The following is a 16764-nucleotide window of genomic DNA, read 5'->3' on the forward strand; positions in this document are numbered from 1 at the left end:
ATTACCGACTTGCTTGTCTTGTCCTTATCCTATAATCACTTCGAATATAACGGTAAATTTTATCATCAGAATTATATGCTGCCAAAAGACAACAGCCTGGCTGACACTTTGGCGGAAATTTTTACTAACGTTCAAGAAAATAAATTCTTACGAAAGTACGACCACTTAAAAGAGAAAACAGTACATTATAGGTGGTATGTAGAAAATACCCTCATTTTATTTGTAGGCTATGAGTCTGACTTAAATATTTTTACATCAGCTTCGAGTGCTATGCACCTTCAAATCGTTTTCACTTGAAAATAGAACAGGATTGCTTACTGAGTTATCGGACTTGACCATCAGTAGTAAAAATGCCTTGCACGTGTTTGGCGATATAGGAAGCCAACATGTGCTGATGTAATTATTAACACTCATTCATAGCAATCACAACCGTATAAAAAAGCTTTCTTCTCTTCGAAGATTCATCGATTACTGCATCTATTATTACAACAGGCTGAGATGTAGTCCAGTCAACGAAGGAAAATTATGTGAAAAAATTTGTGTAGTTGCTAATTTTTTTACAATGGTAGGCAGGAATGTAACGAATAGCATATCACAGATCGTGTTCGGTGGACTGCGGTCGCGGGGTCAGGGGGCCTTTAAAAGTCTCTTTTATCTGCTTCTTGAATAACTCGAAAACCGCGGATGCTAGTGCAAATGTTTCCCAGTACAAAATTAAACTGCATTAAGTCCCTACAAAAAATGTTATGTTTATTTTTTCTCTAGGACTTATAGTTTCTGCGGTGCAGGGAATGGATAAAACTTTGATTATTTGAAATAGTGTTTATTGTTCAGTCTCAGTTCCACATTTTCGATTTCATGCCACGTTTCGATCACTCAGGGCCAGCTTCAGTCTAAGTAATTGCGTCAGCAACCTGTCTTGTCCGTTAATGACCTCATATCAGAGTCCTGTTCTCTGATATGTGGTTGTGAATCGATGAGATTGGTTGCTCACGCAACTACTTAGATTTGAAAATGATCGTGAGTGATGAAAACATGTCATATCATTAAAAATGTGCAACCGAGACTGAACAATAAAGGAGAATTATCTTAAACATCAGTACAGTTGCTGATTCTCACGAGACGAACATTTACGCTATACTGATATTAATAGTAATATAAAAATAATTGTTGAACTTTTGCACACTGTTCTCGGGCTCCCTCGGACGCCGTTGCCTCAGTGTTTTGTTCTATCTGAATTTGTTCCTTCCCTGCGTCCTGCCCAACACTACTTGAGTCTCGCTATCCACTCAACAATGTCACAGACCCTCGTTCTCCTCCTTATCTCTTCTGTGGTAAAGACGAGATATGGGACAGAGGAAGTGCATCACGTCAACTAAAATCAGTGGTGATGCAGAGGCTAGCATGAGTATTTTGAGGAGACTGCACGTGAGAGACATGTGGCTTCCTGCCCATTGTTCCTTCACTATGCTCATCTACAAGGCAGTCGCCTTCGCCCGCACGTTGACGAGGTTCAGTTCACCTTCATGTGGAGGAAGGGTGATGGTATCGTAGCGGACCTTGAATATAGACCCCGCGGAGATACAGTATCCAAAGGCCGCCTGGAATTGGCGCGCCAGCACCAACAGCATGGGAAGGACTTAGGCTACGTTACAGAATATTCACGCCACATGAATGTGAATTATGACTTCTGCGCGTTGGACGAGGTCCAGCCTATTTAGGAGGTGCTGGCAGATGTGCGTGCGGACTGACAGTAACAACCAACGGTTGTCATGGTCACTGTACAATAAATGCTCTTCGTAAATGTGATGCCCAAGCATAGAAGCTCATCGATCAGAGTCGGCTGCTCCTTCCCGTCCTGCTGGAGGCCACGTTAAGTATACTACACGTGGCACTCCCGTACTGCATGAGCCACTTTTAGATCGTACAAACAGAAGGTCGTTGGTTTAACCCCGACAACGAGAGGTATGAGCACGTAGTGTCAGACCGGACAGCCGGGATAGCAGACTTCTTATCAGGGGTTCCAATGCAACTGCATTTAACTAAGTCATCAACAGTATCCGGTGCGTTGTGCTGCCAGCTACTGCCAGGTACTCCATATCAGCGACTTCAGTAGTCATTAGATATCGTGAGAGAGCAGAATGTGAGCTCCGCGGAACTCACGGACTTCGAACGTGGTCAGGTGTCTGTGTGTCACTTATGTCATACGTCTTAACGCGAGATTTCCACATCCCTAGGTCCATTGTTTCCGATGTGATAGGGAAGTGGAAAGGTGAAGGGACACGTACAGCACAAAAGTGTACAGGCCGCCCGCGTCTGTTGACTGACAGAGACCGCCGACAGTTGAAGAGGGGTCGTAATGTGTGATAGGCAGACATTTATCCAGACCATCACACAGGAATTCCATACTGCATCGGAATCTACTGTAAGTACTATGACAGTTTGGCGGGAGGTGAGAAAACTTGGATTTCATGGTCGATCGGCTGCTCATAAGCCACACATCACGCCGGTAAATGCCAAACGACGCCTCGCTTGGTGTAAGTAGGGTAAACATTGGACGATTGAACAGTATAAAAACGTTGTGTGGAGTGACGAATCATGGTACACAAATGTGACGATCCGAGGCAGGATGTGGGTATGGCGAATGCCCGGTGAACGTCATCTGCGAGCATGTGTAGTGGCAACAATATAATTCGGAGGCGGTGGTGTTATGTTGTAGTCGTGTTTTCCATAGAGGGGGCTTGCAACCCTTGTCGTTTGCGTGGGACTATCACAGCACAGGCCTACGCTGGTGTTTTAAGCACCTTCTTGATTACCACTGTTGATGACCAATTGGGGGATGCCGATTGCGTCTTTCAACACCATCGAGCGCCAATGCACGGCGTGTGGTGGAGTGGTTGCACAACAATTACATCTCTGTAATGGTCTTGCCTGTACTGAGTCCTGACCTGAGTACTATAGAACACTTTTGGGATGTTTTGGAATTCTGACTTGGAGCCAGGCCTCACCGACCGACATCGATACCTCTCCTCAGTGTAGCACTCCGTGAAGAATGGGCTGCTATTTCCCAAGAAACCTTCCAGCACCTGACTGAACGTGTGCCTGCGATAGTGGAAGGTGTCGTCAAGGCTAAGGGTGGCCCAACAACATACTGAATTCCAGCATTACCGAGGGAGGGCGCCATGAACTTGTAAGTTATTTTCGGCCAGGTGTTCGGATACTTTTGATCACATAGCGTATATTCGCGGAAAGGTGGCATCATTGCTGTATGGAGCACCGGATGGGAACCGCCCTTAATACCCTACCATTGATCCGCACTTGTGAGACCGCACCAGTTAACAGTCATCGTAGAACGTCTATGAAATGCATCGGGAAACTCAAACCGCCCGTTATAGACTGGAGAAACTGGTTTTGGACTCTGTCGAAAGCACTGTCGAAGTCGATGAAAACGAGTGCAGTACGAAGGTGACAAGACGCCGAAATGACTATCAAGTCCGGGAATTCGCAGGTGGTCATTTGAGATTGATTTCACCCGCTAGTAAATTCTGCTCCGGGGAAAGAATCAGCGACATTACGGTCGGTATGCTCATTGCCAGAAGCCCAGGACAGATCTTACACACCGCGTTTAACAAGGAAAACGGACGGTAAGCAGCAATCACCGATGCTCAGGAGGGTTTATGGATCGGAATTAGTAGGCCTGTCGACGAAGCAAGTGATACACTGAAGCTGGGGGTCATCAATATGCAGTACATATCCATCCACAGCGACATCATCAAGTGGTGAAAATTCAGTAAAATGCAATCGGCAGACCGTCTGGTCTGGGCGAATTGTTCACCACTACTTTGTCGAGCGCCGCATTGACATCTTTCGGCTTTATTTCCTCGAAAGTGACGCTGCCGCAGTATCGTCTAGGGTGCGCGTTACGTATCACAGCAATCGCTCTATCATTCACATTCCTTCTGTCGAAGAAGGGGCGGTAATATTCGACAAAGGCGTCAAATCTTCACAGAACTTCTCCTGGACACAGCATATAGTTTATATCAGTGCATTCTGATTTGCGTACTATTCCCTGCAGTGGCTTTTGGGAAAGAATAGTTTCCAGTAACGTGTAACTGTAAATCTGTAAATACATTCACTTCAGTAGAGAGATTTATTTTTGTTTAAGAGCTTGCCGCCTCAGGGCATAGTGAGAACTCCGCAGAGCTGTTTTGAGTGTTTCTTCATTCTCCACGTTGTATTTGCGTACTCGAGAGTGGATGGCAGACATTGGTCGGTTCGCGTCTCACTGGGCGGAAGGTGCAAGAGGGAGTACGTCGCACGACTGGCTCCCTATGCCGTAGCAAAAGATACCAGGTGCTACCCAATGCTGATGATAACTGTGAGCCAGCACGGGATGCCTCTTCTGTTGGGCCAGGGGCCAATTTTGCTGCCCAGTCCATACAAGTGCAGAAGGCTGGTACGCTTGTCATTGGGAGCTCCTACGTTAGGTGGATGATGGAGCTCTCAGGAAAATAGCAGGCAAGGCAGGAAAGAATGGCAGTGTACACTCGGTATGTTTGCCGGGGTGTCTCGTCCGTGTCAACCGATCTGAGTAAAAAGCCTAAGAGATTTTGTAATAAAGCTAAACAACTACAGCCGTTCTTATGATGTCCTTCAATGTGTTTCTACCAGTTTCGGTGTTTCAGTCCACCATCTTCAACCCACCACGGCAGGGTGATGAAGCATCAATCACATCGGTTTTTAATTGTCCTGATGCCAAAATCCGCATAAAAAGTATCAATCACATCGGTTTTTAATTGTCCCGAGACCAAAAACCGCATAAAAAGCATCAATCAGAATCAAATCGGATTTTTTAATTTCCGTGTGACGGCCGCAAAACATGTTCAATATGCTGCCAATCGTTTCCTGCAACAAGTTGAAAACGTGAAACATCATGTTCCACAACTCATCGCAGTGTGTCTGGGTTCATGTTCAGAATGTGTTGCGCAATGCGTGCCTTCAATGCAGCTAAGTTTGCAGTCGGAACACTGAACACCACAGCTTTCAGATAGCCCCACAGCCAGAAGTCACACGGATTAAGATCAGGCTGAAGGGAAATGGCGGCTGATAATTCTAGCATTTCCGAAACGTCGCTTCAGCAGCTGCTTAACTGGATTTGCAATGTACTGAGGTGCGCCATCTCGCTTAAAAATTATCCCATCCACACATCCACGCTGTTGCAGAGCTGGAATGACGTGGTTGTGCAAACGACACTCATAGCGCTTACCAGTGATGGTACAGGTAACAGGATCGGAAGCATCTGTCTCTTCAGGATGAAGTGGTACTGGTTGACTTGCGTGTGGATTTGCCCATATTCGACAATTCTGTATATTGACATATCTTGTCAGATGGATGTGGGTTTCGTCTGTCCACAAAATCTTCCAAGGCTAACAATTGTCCACTTCCATGCGAGTAAGAACTTCTAAAGCAAAGATCTCTCTTGCTGGCACGTGAACAGGAAGCAACTCGTGCACATGGGTAATTCTGAACGGATAGCAAAGAAGGATGTTTCGTAGGATCTTACGCACCGTTCTCACAGGTATGTCCAATGTTCAGGCAATTCTCTGTACACTACACGTTTCCACACCACCACTCATCTTCTCCTGCATTGATGTGGCCACTGCTTCCACTGACATCGAATCAATTCTTTTCTTCCCTCTACCAGGCTGCACATCAAAAAAACCCGTCTTTTCGAATTTCCGAATCATTTTCTCCAGACCACGGCTGTCATCGGACCAACGCCTTTTTTCAAACCCTTCAGTTTCAGAACGCCTGCAGAGCGACGTGTGCACAGTCATAATTCTTGTAACGATGCTATCCTGCATTGACACAGTCACGGTGAACGTCGCAGACGCGAAAGGAGAAAAAGCCGTGTACCCGCCGTGTTTATACGAACTTCAACGGGTCGTGTGCATTTATGTATTCTGAAATAAATAGTGCCATCTATTGATCAATTTTCACACTAATTTTTTTCTCCTGCCGTACATTTTCCCCCCTTCTCCGATAATATTCCGTCGCAATTTGACGTCGTTCTGACCTGTGGTGTTATTTCTACAACGTTTTGAAAGTTTAACCTTAATTATAATCACACTGTACATAAAATGAATGTCCAAGATGTGTCAGAGGATCAAATGCAGTACACCACCTATATTACTATTCAACAACCAATTTGCATCTGGGATGTGATACATCAACTAGTATGTATTTTGGTGTGTAGAATCCGAATATTCCTTTCAAAATGTTCTAGCACGTACCATTTTCGAGTTTTTAAAGGCTTTTTGTCTTTCGTATGGAGTATTTCACTTTTTGCTGTTCTTCTGTTTTGATGTTTGTTTGTTTTGGGTTTGCAGAGAAGAGCTAGACGATCTACAAATCGTCAGTAAATGGTTGGTGTAGTGATCCAGTGGTGTGAAAGAGATTATCAGTGAGTGTTTCCTGTGAAAGATAGTGCAAACATTTTGTGTTTAAAACTTACACTAAGAAAATGGTCACTAGTAAATCTCGTTTCCGTCCAAACCACCATGACTACTTTTGTTATGTGTGTGGGAAATTCACTTCAAAAGCCCAAAGAAAACCAATCACTAATTTCATTAAAAAGGCATATAAATTGTATTTTGATTGTCATGTTGGTGATCAAGATAAAAATTTTGCACCTGATATTGCCTACATAGCCTGTACTACAACCTTAACAGAGTGGTTGAGAGGAAAACGCTGAGCCATGCCATTCGCTGTTCCTATGGTGTGATGTGAGCCTAATGACCATCATTCAGACTCTTACTTCCTTCAAATATTTCGGTACATTCAAACAAAACTAGACATAAAATAAAGTATCCATATGTGTATTCATTGCATTTGCCTGTGTCCTATGATGAGGCGTTGCCTGTTCCAGTCTGTAACTTGAAAGTTACGGAACCAGACTCCATGTCAAGTGAATCAGATAGTATTGAACATATAGAAGAGTACTGCCCTCAATATTATGATGCTTCGCCTCATCTCTTTAATCAAAAGTAACTGAACGATTTGGTTCGCGATCTAAAACCTTCGAAACAACATGCTGAACTACTGAGGTCGAGACTGCAACAACGGAACCTTCTAGCTCCAGGGACAAAAATTTCCTGTTTTGGATCAAGAGCTGCTTCCTTCGCTCAATATTTCGATACGCAGAATTCAGTGTGTGTATATAGAAATTTCAATGGTCTAATGGTGCAGCTAGTTGTACAACATAATCCACAGGAGTGGCAACTATTTATTGACTCCAGTAAAACCAGCTTGAAAGCAGTACTGCTGCATAATGGCAATGCTTACGCAGTTGACATGAAAGAAACTTATGAAACCATGGCTTTGCTGCTAGAGGTAATCAAGTATAAAGATCATGAATGGCAGCTTTGCTGTGATTTAAAAGTTGTTTCACTCTTTACAGGTTTACAGGCTGGATTCAAGAAATACTGCTGCTTTTTGTGCCTTTGGGGCAGTCATGACACCAAGAACCACTGTAAAGTGAAGGAATGGCCTATAAGGGAGCCATATGTTCCTGGAAACGTAAATGTGAACAATACCCCATTGGTTGAGCCCGCTAAAATGATTTTTCCTCCCCTTCGTATCAAGCTGGGCCTTATCAAGAACTTTGTAAAAGCTCTGGATGAAGAAGGTAAGGCATTCAATTACTTAAAAGAAAAGTTTCCCAAATTAAGTGAGGCAAAGCTGAAAAAGGGTCTATTTGCTGGATCACAAATAAAATTTCTGAAAGATCCAGCCTTTGATACCAAGTTCACAGATATCCAATCAGCTGCTTGGTCTTCTTTTAAAGCAATTGTGAAGGGTTTTTTGGGTAACAGAAAAGACAAAAATTATGTTACCATTGTGAATGATCTGTTGGAGAACTATAAGAACATGGGATGTAGAATGTGGCTTACATTTCACTTTTTAGTTCTCACCTTGATTTCGTCCCGGAAAATTTGGGATCCGTAAGCGATGAGCATGGCGAACCATTTCACAAAGACATTCTTACCGTGCAACACCGTTACCAAGGCCATTCAATGATGGGTAACTACTGCTGGTGTCTTGTTAGGGAGAGTGATGAAACAGCAAACAAAAGAAGGGCTCTGTCGTCGCATTTTTCAAAAACTAAAGATAGTTAAAGCTGAAAACTTCTTCTGAACTAATCTGGATCTTTTATTGGCATCATCCTCATATATACACAAAATAGTATTGATTTCAAATGTTCTGAATGTATATTTTTGTTTGACTTAATGGTGACAATTTTGGCTATTACCATTTTTTATTCTGCTGTGTATGGGTGACTACTGCTGGTGTCTTCTTAGCGAGAGTGATGAAACAGCAAACAAAAGAAGGGCTCTGTCGTCGCATTTTTCAAAAACTAAAGATAGTTAAAGGTGAAAACTTCTTCTGAACTAATCTGGAACTTTTATTGGCATCATCCTCATATATACACAAAATAGTATTGATTTCAAACGTTCTGAATGTATATTTTTGTTTGACTTAATGGTGACAATTTTGGCTATTAGCATTTTTTATTCTGCTGTGTATCTAGGAAATGTGACGTCAAAGAGAAAAACTGATTTTATCAGTGTATTCAGCACCCCAAAATTAGGTAAATCCACCAATTTACAAACCAGATGCTGAAAAAGAGTTTAAATTTGTTAACTAGTGTAATTATAACATATACAGAATATATGAAGAACTCCACAAGAAACTATTCATGGTGAACAACATTCGTGTACGAATGCATCCAGATATTATGTTCTGCCATGAAGGAATAACATACAAGGACAACTGTCTAACTATCCCACGATGATGCAGTACACCATAAAGGATAACTCATCAGTATCTATTCACGAAGTATCAGAAAAGCTTTCTGACTAGCAAGCCCCTCAAAAAGTACTGATATGCATTAAACACAAAACTTAAAATGAAATTTAAAATTGTATGCACTTATGAATAAATATACTGTGACCAGTGCACAACTTGGTCTTTCAACCACATCAGAGCCAAAAGCCATTACATGCATGCAGTTAAAATTTCAAAAGAAACATACTGGCCGTACATGTCATCTAATACACACCACATTATTAATTGGGGGGGGGGGGCATACAACATGCCAATAATCAAATCATAAGTAAATCCAAAACGTGTATTTCATGTAAGCCTATGAACATGTGACAGCAATCTGTGAGTTGACAGTATATACATTATTACAACAAAATGAATTCTGTATATTCAGTGTCTGCTATGACTTAGATGAATCTCTACATTTAGTCTCCTCACACGTTTTCTGGCGTTTGTTTTACACATATGACATAAATATGGCTATATTCGGTTTTAAGCTTAGCATTTCATAACGTTTATGTCATGCTGTCCTTGTGCAAGGACTACTTGCGCATGGAGGCATGTTTCTTCGCTTTACTTATTTCCGAAGTTGTAGTTTCTTTCATACGTTTATCATTTTCTGCAGTCATTTTTGTCGTTAAATAGGTTGTTTCAGGATTGTGCAGATAATGTATCTTCCAAATGGCTAATAAAGTGATGGAATATTTAATTAATGATAGACAGTATGCCTGTACAACGTATTGAGTGGAAATTCGTTATGGTATGTTTTAGGTTGTGACGATGGATGTATGTGTTGGTTTTATCAAACGATTACTGTAATTCACTTGCAGAGTCTTGTCCTTGATTCTTATTCTGTTTTAACCTGTCTTTGTACTGCGAGGTTGGTAAGCTGATGATACTATCATTGCTTTTTATGCATACAAGCCTGAAGATGGCGCACTGAAGCACCGACACTCGTAGCCATACAATAAATGACTGTAGGTTTTCCATTTTATCACATAGGTGAAAGGCCAAAGTAACACAGACCTCCAATCAACATGATGGACATACAAAAACTGAGAGGTTTTGGTCGTATGTAAAATCAGTAAGTGAGCACACTGACACCGAAACGAAAGATAACAGAGATAAGGCCGAAATACTGGATTCGGTCTTCCGAAACTGTTTCACGGCGGAAGATCGTAATACGGTCCCTCCTTTCAACCGCCATACGTTCGTCTAAGTGTCAGATATTGAGATAACTGACCACGGAATAAAAAAGCAGGTGCAATCGCTTAGTTGTGGAATGACGTCAGGACCAGATGAGATACATGTAGGTTTCTAGAAAGATTATCGCAAGGAATTTGCTTCCTTCCAGCAGTAACTTATCGTTGGTCTCTTGAGCGACTGGAAAAGAGTGCAGGTCATAACCGTTTTTAATAAGGACCACAGGAAACACGCACACCATTACAGACCTATATCGTTGACGTGAATGTGTTGTAGAATTATGGAATACGCGCTACGCTCAATAATTATGACGTTTTTGGAGAATGAAAATCTCCTCTCTGAAAATCAACGTGGTTTCCGCAACCAGAGGTCCTGCCACTCACCCCGCTCTGTTTCTCCATGAGGTCCACAGTGAGATAAACAATTGCGCTCAGGTTTACGCCGTGTTCCTTGACTTCAGGAAGGTATTTCACACCGTCCCGCACAGCCGTTTAGTGAAAAACATACAAGCCTATCAAGTATTGGAGCTGATTTGCGACTAGATTCAACACTTTCTTGCAGATACAACTAATCACGTTGTTTTTAACTAAACAAAATCTACAGATATAAACGTAATTTCCGGAGTACCACAAGGAAGTATGATAGGACCGTTACTGTAACAATATATATGTAGGTCATGTAGTAGAAAGCGTCGGATGTTCTTTGAGGCTTTGGCAAATAATGTTATCTGTAACAAAGTAGCAACGCTAGAAGATAGTAATGAAATGCAGAATCATTTCCAGAGAACTGATGAATGGTGCAGGCTCTGGCAGCTGACCCTGAAAGTAAATAAATCTGACGTAATGAGCATACATAGGAAAAGAAAGCAACTATTTTACAACTATACTATCAATGACAAACCACTGGAAGCAGTATCTACCGTAAAGTAGCTAGGAGTAACTATCCAGAGCGTCCTTAAATGGAATTATCACTTAAAACAAATAGTGGGAAAAGCAGATACCAGTCTCAAATTCATTGGAAGAACCTTAAGGAAATGTAACTCAGCCACGAAGAAAGTGGCTTATAGAGCGCTTTATTTTCGACCGATTCTAGAGTATCGTTCATCTGTCTGGTATCCTTGCAGGTACAGCTGATAGAAGAGTTAGAGAAGATCCAACGAATAGCAGGGCGTAGCATCACGGTATCGTTTAGCTGCCGCGAGAGCGTTACGGAGATGCTCAACAATCTCCATTGGCAGACGTTACAACAAAAGCGTTGAACATCACAGAGATATTTACTATTGAAATTTCCAGAAAGCACTTTGCGGGGAGAGTTGTAAGTCATATTACTTCTCCCTACGTATGTCTCATGTAATGACCACGAGGAGAAATCTCGAGAAATTAGGTTCAAGGCAGAGCCTTAGCGACAATGATTCTTCCCAAGCGTTATTCGCTAGTGGAACGGGGCTGGAGGGCTCAGTTAATGGTGCAAAAGCGCCCTTCACCAGACATCACAAGATGGCTTGCGAAGTATGATGTAGATGTAGATGGAAAAAAGGGTACTGCGGAAACATGACTTAGTCACAGCCTGGAGAATGTTCCCAGAATGAGGTTTCCATTCTGCAGTGGAGAGTGTCCCGATATAAAACTTCCTGGTAGATGGAAACTGTGTTCAGGAGAGCTTCTGTGAAGTGTTGAAGGTAGGATATGAGGTACTGGTGGAAGTAATTCTATGAGGACGGGTCGTGACTTGTGTTTGGGTAGATCAATTGGTAGAGATCTTGCCCACGCTAGGATTAGGACCCGAGATCAAGTATTGGTCCTACACAAGTTTTAATCTGCCACGAAGTTTCATATCAGTGAACACTCCGCTGCAGATTGCAAATTTAGTTCTGAAAATACAAACAAGACAAACATTCAGCTCGTAAGGTCACCATGTGGCCTTAAGGGATATGAGTGTGTTGGAGCATTCTTAGGTACATTCTACAATATTGGCTTATTTTAACTTTTCTTTCTTCTGTTTTCTCTGCCCGACTCTTTCTCCACTTCGGAGGTAGCTGCTGGCTATTGAGGCAGTGCTTCCGCTTCAACTTGAAGTGGGCGAATTCTGCTGATATTAATTATTGTGGTTCGGGTAGGTGTTGTATTTTAACATTAACTGGGGATGTTGTTCCAACCAAATGAAAGATCACTTGATATCATGGATAAAATTCTCCCTTTCGACCCTGACGACCAGATAAAGTAATCCACTATCCAACATGGAACTTAGGTAATTTCGCTTTTTTGTGGATGTTTTTCTGTCGCTCTAGAGTCTTCAGTTCATTGTTTTTACACCAGACGCCACATATCTTTTAGTCCTCTAGTAAAGTCCTGACCTGAGGATGTATCCTGTCCTGGATTAGGTTGACATAATTCGAATGGTGAAAGCGTTTTCCGACCATAAACAACATTGTAGAGCGACTGACCCGTGCTTTCGTGCATTGTTTAACTGTAGGTACATGCTTACAACATCTGCAATAGTGTATCCCTATCATCACACCTACTTCCCTATCATCACACCTACTCTTCTACCATTTAGTTTCAGGTGAGGGGCACTGGTCATAGCTTGGTAATGCATAGTGGTCGACACAGTTTCTTAAATAATTCAGATGTAAAGTTTGTATCTTTGTCTGTTACTGTCGTTTCTGAGGTACCGAATTTCAATAGTCCCTAGTTAACTGAAGTTCGGGCCACTGTGTCTGGCTGTTGGTCTAGTATGACAATCATGACCAACTGAGATGAGAAAAATGGACAAAGGACACCAAGTTCTACCATGTGTAATGGTTTCATACCTCAGACAACCATTGAAATGGGATTCGCTGACGACTCAGCTCGGCTCTTTGTTGCAGTTCTCTACGTAGCGTTCAGCATATTGATTTCTCTGTGCCCTCCAGTAATCTTCTACAACGTGGCATTCCATGGCTCATTAACTGCTATGCACACCTAATATCATAGGCTTGCGTCAATACTTTAGCACATAAACAGGCTGGCAGAACGATGCTGTTCCCACGTCATGTTTGCTTGTAAAGCACTCCATTGTCAGAGCTGAACTGTGCTTCTTTTGGATACCACTGAAAATCGATGTGAACGGCCTGAGATCTGTGCCACCATTCTGTGTCTATTCTGTTCCTTCTATAATTCCATCCCTAAGCTGTAGGTCAATGAAATTCTCCATCACTAGATGTAAATAGTAGGTGACATGGTATGGTTTCATGTGTACAGGCAGTTTGTTCCTACTGGGAATTCCATGTTGAACCAGAGGTGTGGCTATCAATGGTCTTGGTGGGTATAGTAATCCTGCATATTCCTCGTCCAATAACTTCTCAACATCCATTCTGTCACGGTCTTTCAGGTGCAACACTTTCAACTTAGTGCAGTTAAATACCAAAAGCGTGGACAGTCTGTCGTTTTAACACTTTTAAATCGTTTTCTACCTCATCCTCTAAAACTTCTAAGGTAGCCATCAGAGTTCTTTTTGGTAGCAGCACTTCGTCTGAATTAAAATTATCTATATTGATGGGCGCAGTTTGTCTACCATCAAACTCCGGCACATATAACAAACTATGGCACATGAAACATTGTGCCCATCCCTGTACCTTGATCTCTGATAATAACTTTACCACACATACAGTATTAATTTGCAGATTAGCTCCGGACCAGTCTTCTTATACCTTCCGCTATCGTATTCTGCACGTTGAGTCTAAGAGACTGTGGATGCAGCTTAACTGGCTTGCATAACGTCTCTGGTGCTCCTTGCATTGGTTCGGTTCTTTCAGCTGTAAAACAGAGATGAGCGACTTCCCATCCAGTTCTACCGTGTACTGTTATACATAGACTTTGGTGTGATGTCTAATCAGGAAGTCCAGACCCAAAATAATGCCCATAGCAGTCAGAACTTCCACATATTTTTAAAAGTCCATCTCTCCCTCGGATACTCAGCAATGTGGAACAGAGAGAATTCACACGTTTGCCACTTGCACTACTTAACCTATAGCATGATTGGCTCAAATTTACTGTATGCAATATATTCCGACTAGCCATAGCTGCTTGGGATCCTGTATCTAACGAGAAAATTCACGACCTTCCTTTCCCATAGCCAAATAAATTGATTTTGCACTAGGATGCTCCTGAGTATAATTTAGAGAGAGCGCTGCACAGCGGACTCACCGGCACCTATTCTGTTTCATGTAGGGGCGCGAGTGTTACACAATCCAATCGTCTGTGCACCTGTGGAAGTTTTTGAATTAAGTGCCCTACTTTCTTGCACCTCACACATTGTGGCTTTGTACAGAAACGTTGGCTGTGGCTTGTAGAAATACACTTACAGGATCTGTTGTCAAGTTTTCGAAGTAAACACTCCTAAAATAAATTCACGGTATCCATACATTGAGGACCTGAAAATAGCATTACTGAGATGCCGAAACTGGTTGCCTAAATAAAATAACTTCTCAAAACCTATGGCTGTTTGGCGATTTTCAAAAGCTATGGCTGTTTGGCGATTTTCCTTGGTACTAAAACACTTACTCCACTTCTGCCACTAATCTTTTAACAAGTGTGCTACGAGGTAGGTGTGAGCGAGTGGTTCTCTGCTGAAGGTTGCCAGAGAAATGGACAAATGAATGCAGCCAATGAATTGTTAGAACCCTTTATTCACACATATGAATAGACATGATTCAGTGCATCAGAAACAGATAGACTGAAAGTGACAGCAGGTGATCCCCAGTCCTCAGCATGCTGGTGCACGCATGCTGATACAGGCATCCTTTGTGGATGGAAACGGCAGACTAACTGCCACAGCATGATGGTGAATTAGGCGGATGACTGTTGCTTGGCGGCATGGCAGTGAGACGACGTCCTTGTGCCCAGATTGGACACACACACTGCTGTTGTTGCTTCATGGCCTGGCAGAGACAATGTCTTAGATGCAGTGATGACTGGCACAGGCGTCATCGGACATCTCACCTGTTACAACACTATAATGGGCTGTTTCTGGTGGTTTGAATCCACTATTCCATTTGCTGACAGGTGCAGATTGGTCATGTATGTAGGCCTGGATTAATGTTAATGTTGTAGAGCCTGGTGTAGATTAACCGGTATGTCGGTTGGTCGTGTGTCAGACAACCGTGTGATGTCTCTCTGGTTCATTGCGGAAGTGCTGACTACAGAAGCAGTTACTTGGTTGTCACTGCTGAGTAGGCAGGGCTTTGATTGATGGATTGCGCCCTGGTTTCGTTGCTGGGCTGTTTCCCGGCTGCCACATTCGGAGGCAGTACACTGTGAAAGTAACAGATTGATTAGTAACTCAGCGCTTCGAAAATTATGAAGAGAGAAATGAAGGGTAAAGATTTGTAGTACTGATATTTGTGGGAACGCAGAAGGGCGAAATAAAAGGAATCTGCAAAGAGAAAGAACAGAAACGTTAACAGATTGGTACTTAAGCAGCAGATTCTTCTTTTATTTAGTGCTGGCCGGTGTGGCCGAGCGGTTCTAGGCGCTTTAGTCTAGAACCACGCGGCTTCTACGGTTGCAGGTTCGAATCCTACCTCAGGCATGGATGTGTGTGATGTCCTTAGGTTAGTTAGATTTAAGTAGTTCTACGTTATAGGGGACTGATGACCTCAGATGTTAAGTCCCATAGTGCTCAGAGCCATTTGAACAGTTTTTATTTAGTTTGTGGACCTTACTGCAACATAAAATTGTTCACCACAGTGTCTTACAATTAGGAACTCTATGAAGCCACAAATAAATTCGAAAATGTAACATTTCACATATCATGTTATGTAGGTAACGAGAAGCATTGAACAAATAACAGTTGTTCAACATCCAGTTTCAGGTCTGTCTTAAGAAGATGTAACAGTAATCATATGAAGTGATTTTATAGAAAAGTAAAAGAGTTATGAGGTCACAAAATAGAGTTATTGCTGGGAACAAGTTCACATGTCATTAGAAGGAGTCAGGTAGACGGTGTGGCAAATATTCGGGAGAGAACCATGAAATACGTAACTGATTGTAGTTGCCTTGATGAAAATATGCATGTTGATTGTGGTTTTTTTTATAGGTTTCCTAGTTGCAATGAGGCACTATGCAAGAAGCCAAGCAGCTTGATAATTTTATAGCAGATGGTAAGAAATGCTGCACTATGTGGTTTTAGCAGATTCAAAGGAATGCTGCGATATGTTGATAAATCATGAGGATACAATATTTCAGTTCATGTGAGTATTTGATAGTTGATGAAAGTACGATGTGATAAACTGATGTAACTCCGTGTACTGTTGACTGGACAGATAGCTGAACTTTTGGAAGAAACCATGACGAAAGCGGAAGCAGAAGAGAGGATAAAAGTTTTAACTTAACACAACCCAGATTGAAGAAACGAGCAAATTAATTAGAGGTCTGCAGTAAGGAAAACACTGACAATTAACATTAACAAATGTGAACAAAGGTACCATTTAAGGTTAAGAGATGCTAAGGTAAGAAATTACAGTAACAAAAGTTGTGTAAAGTAAGGTAAATGTTTTATTGTAAATTTTCGTGCATGAGATAGGAGCCGTATTATGTTTGTATTTATTTTACAGACTAGCGATTGCCACAATTTAGAGAACCCACATTAGAAGTCACAAAAGAAATTCATAAAATGAAAGATGATGGCTGTATGGAG

The sequence above is a fragment of the Schistocerca nitens genome, chromosome 4 (assembly GCF_023898315.1).
Source record: "Schistocerca nitens isolate TAMUIC-IGC-003100 chromosome 4, iqSchNite1.1, whole genome shotgun sequence".
Classification (NCBI taxonomy): domain Eukaryota; kingdom Metazoa; phylum Arthropoda; class Insecta; order Orthoptera; family Acrididae; genus Schistocerca; species Schistocerca nitens.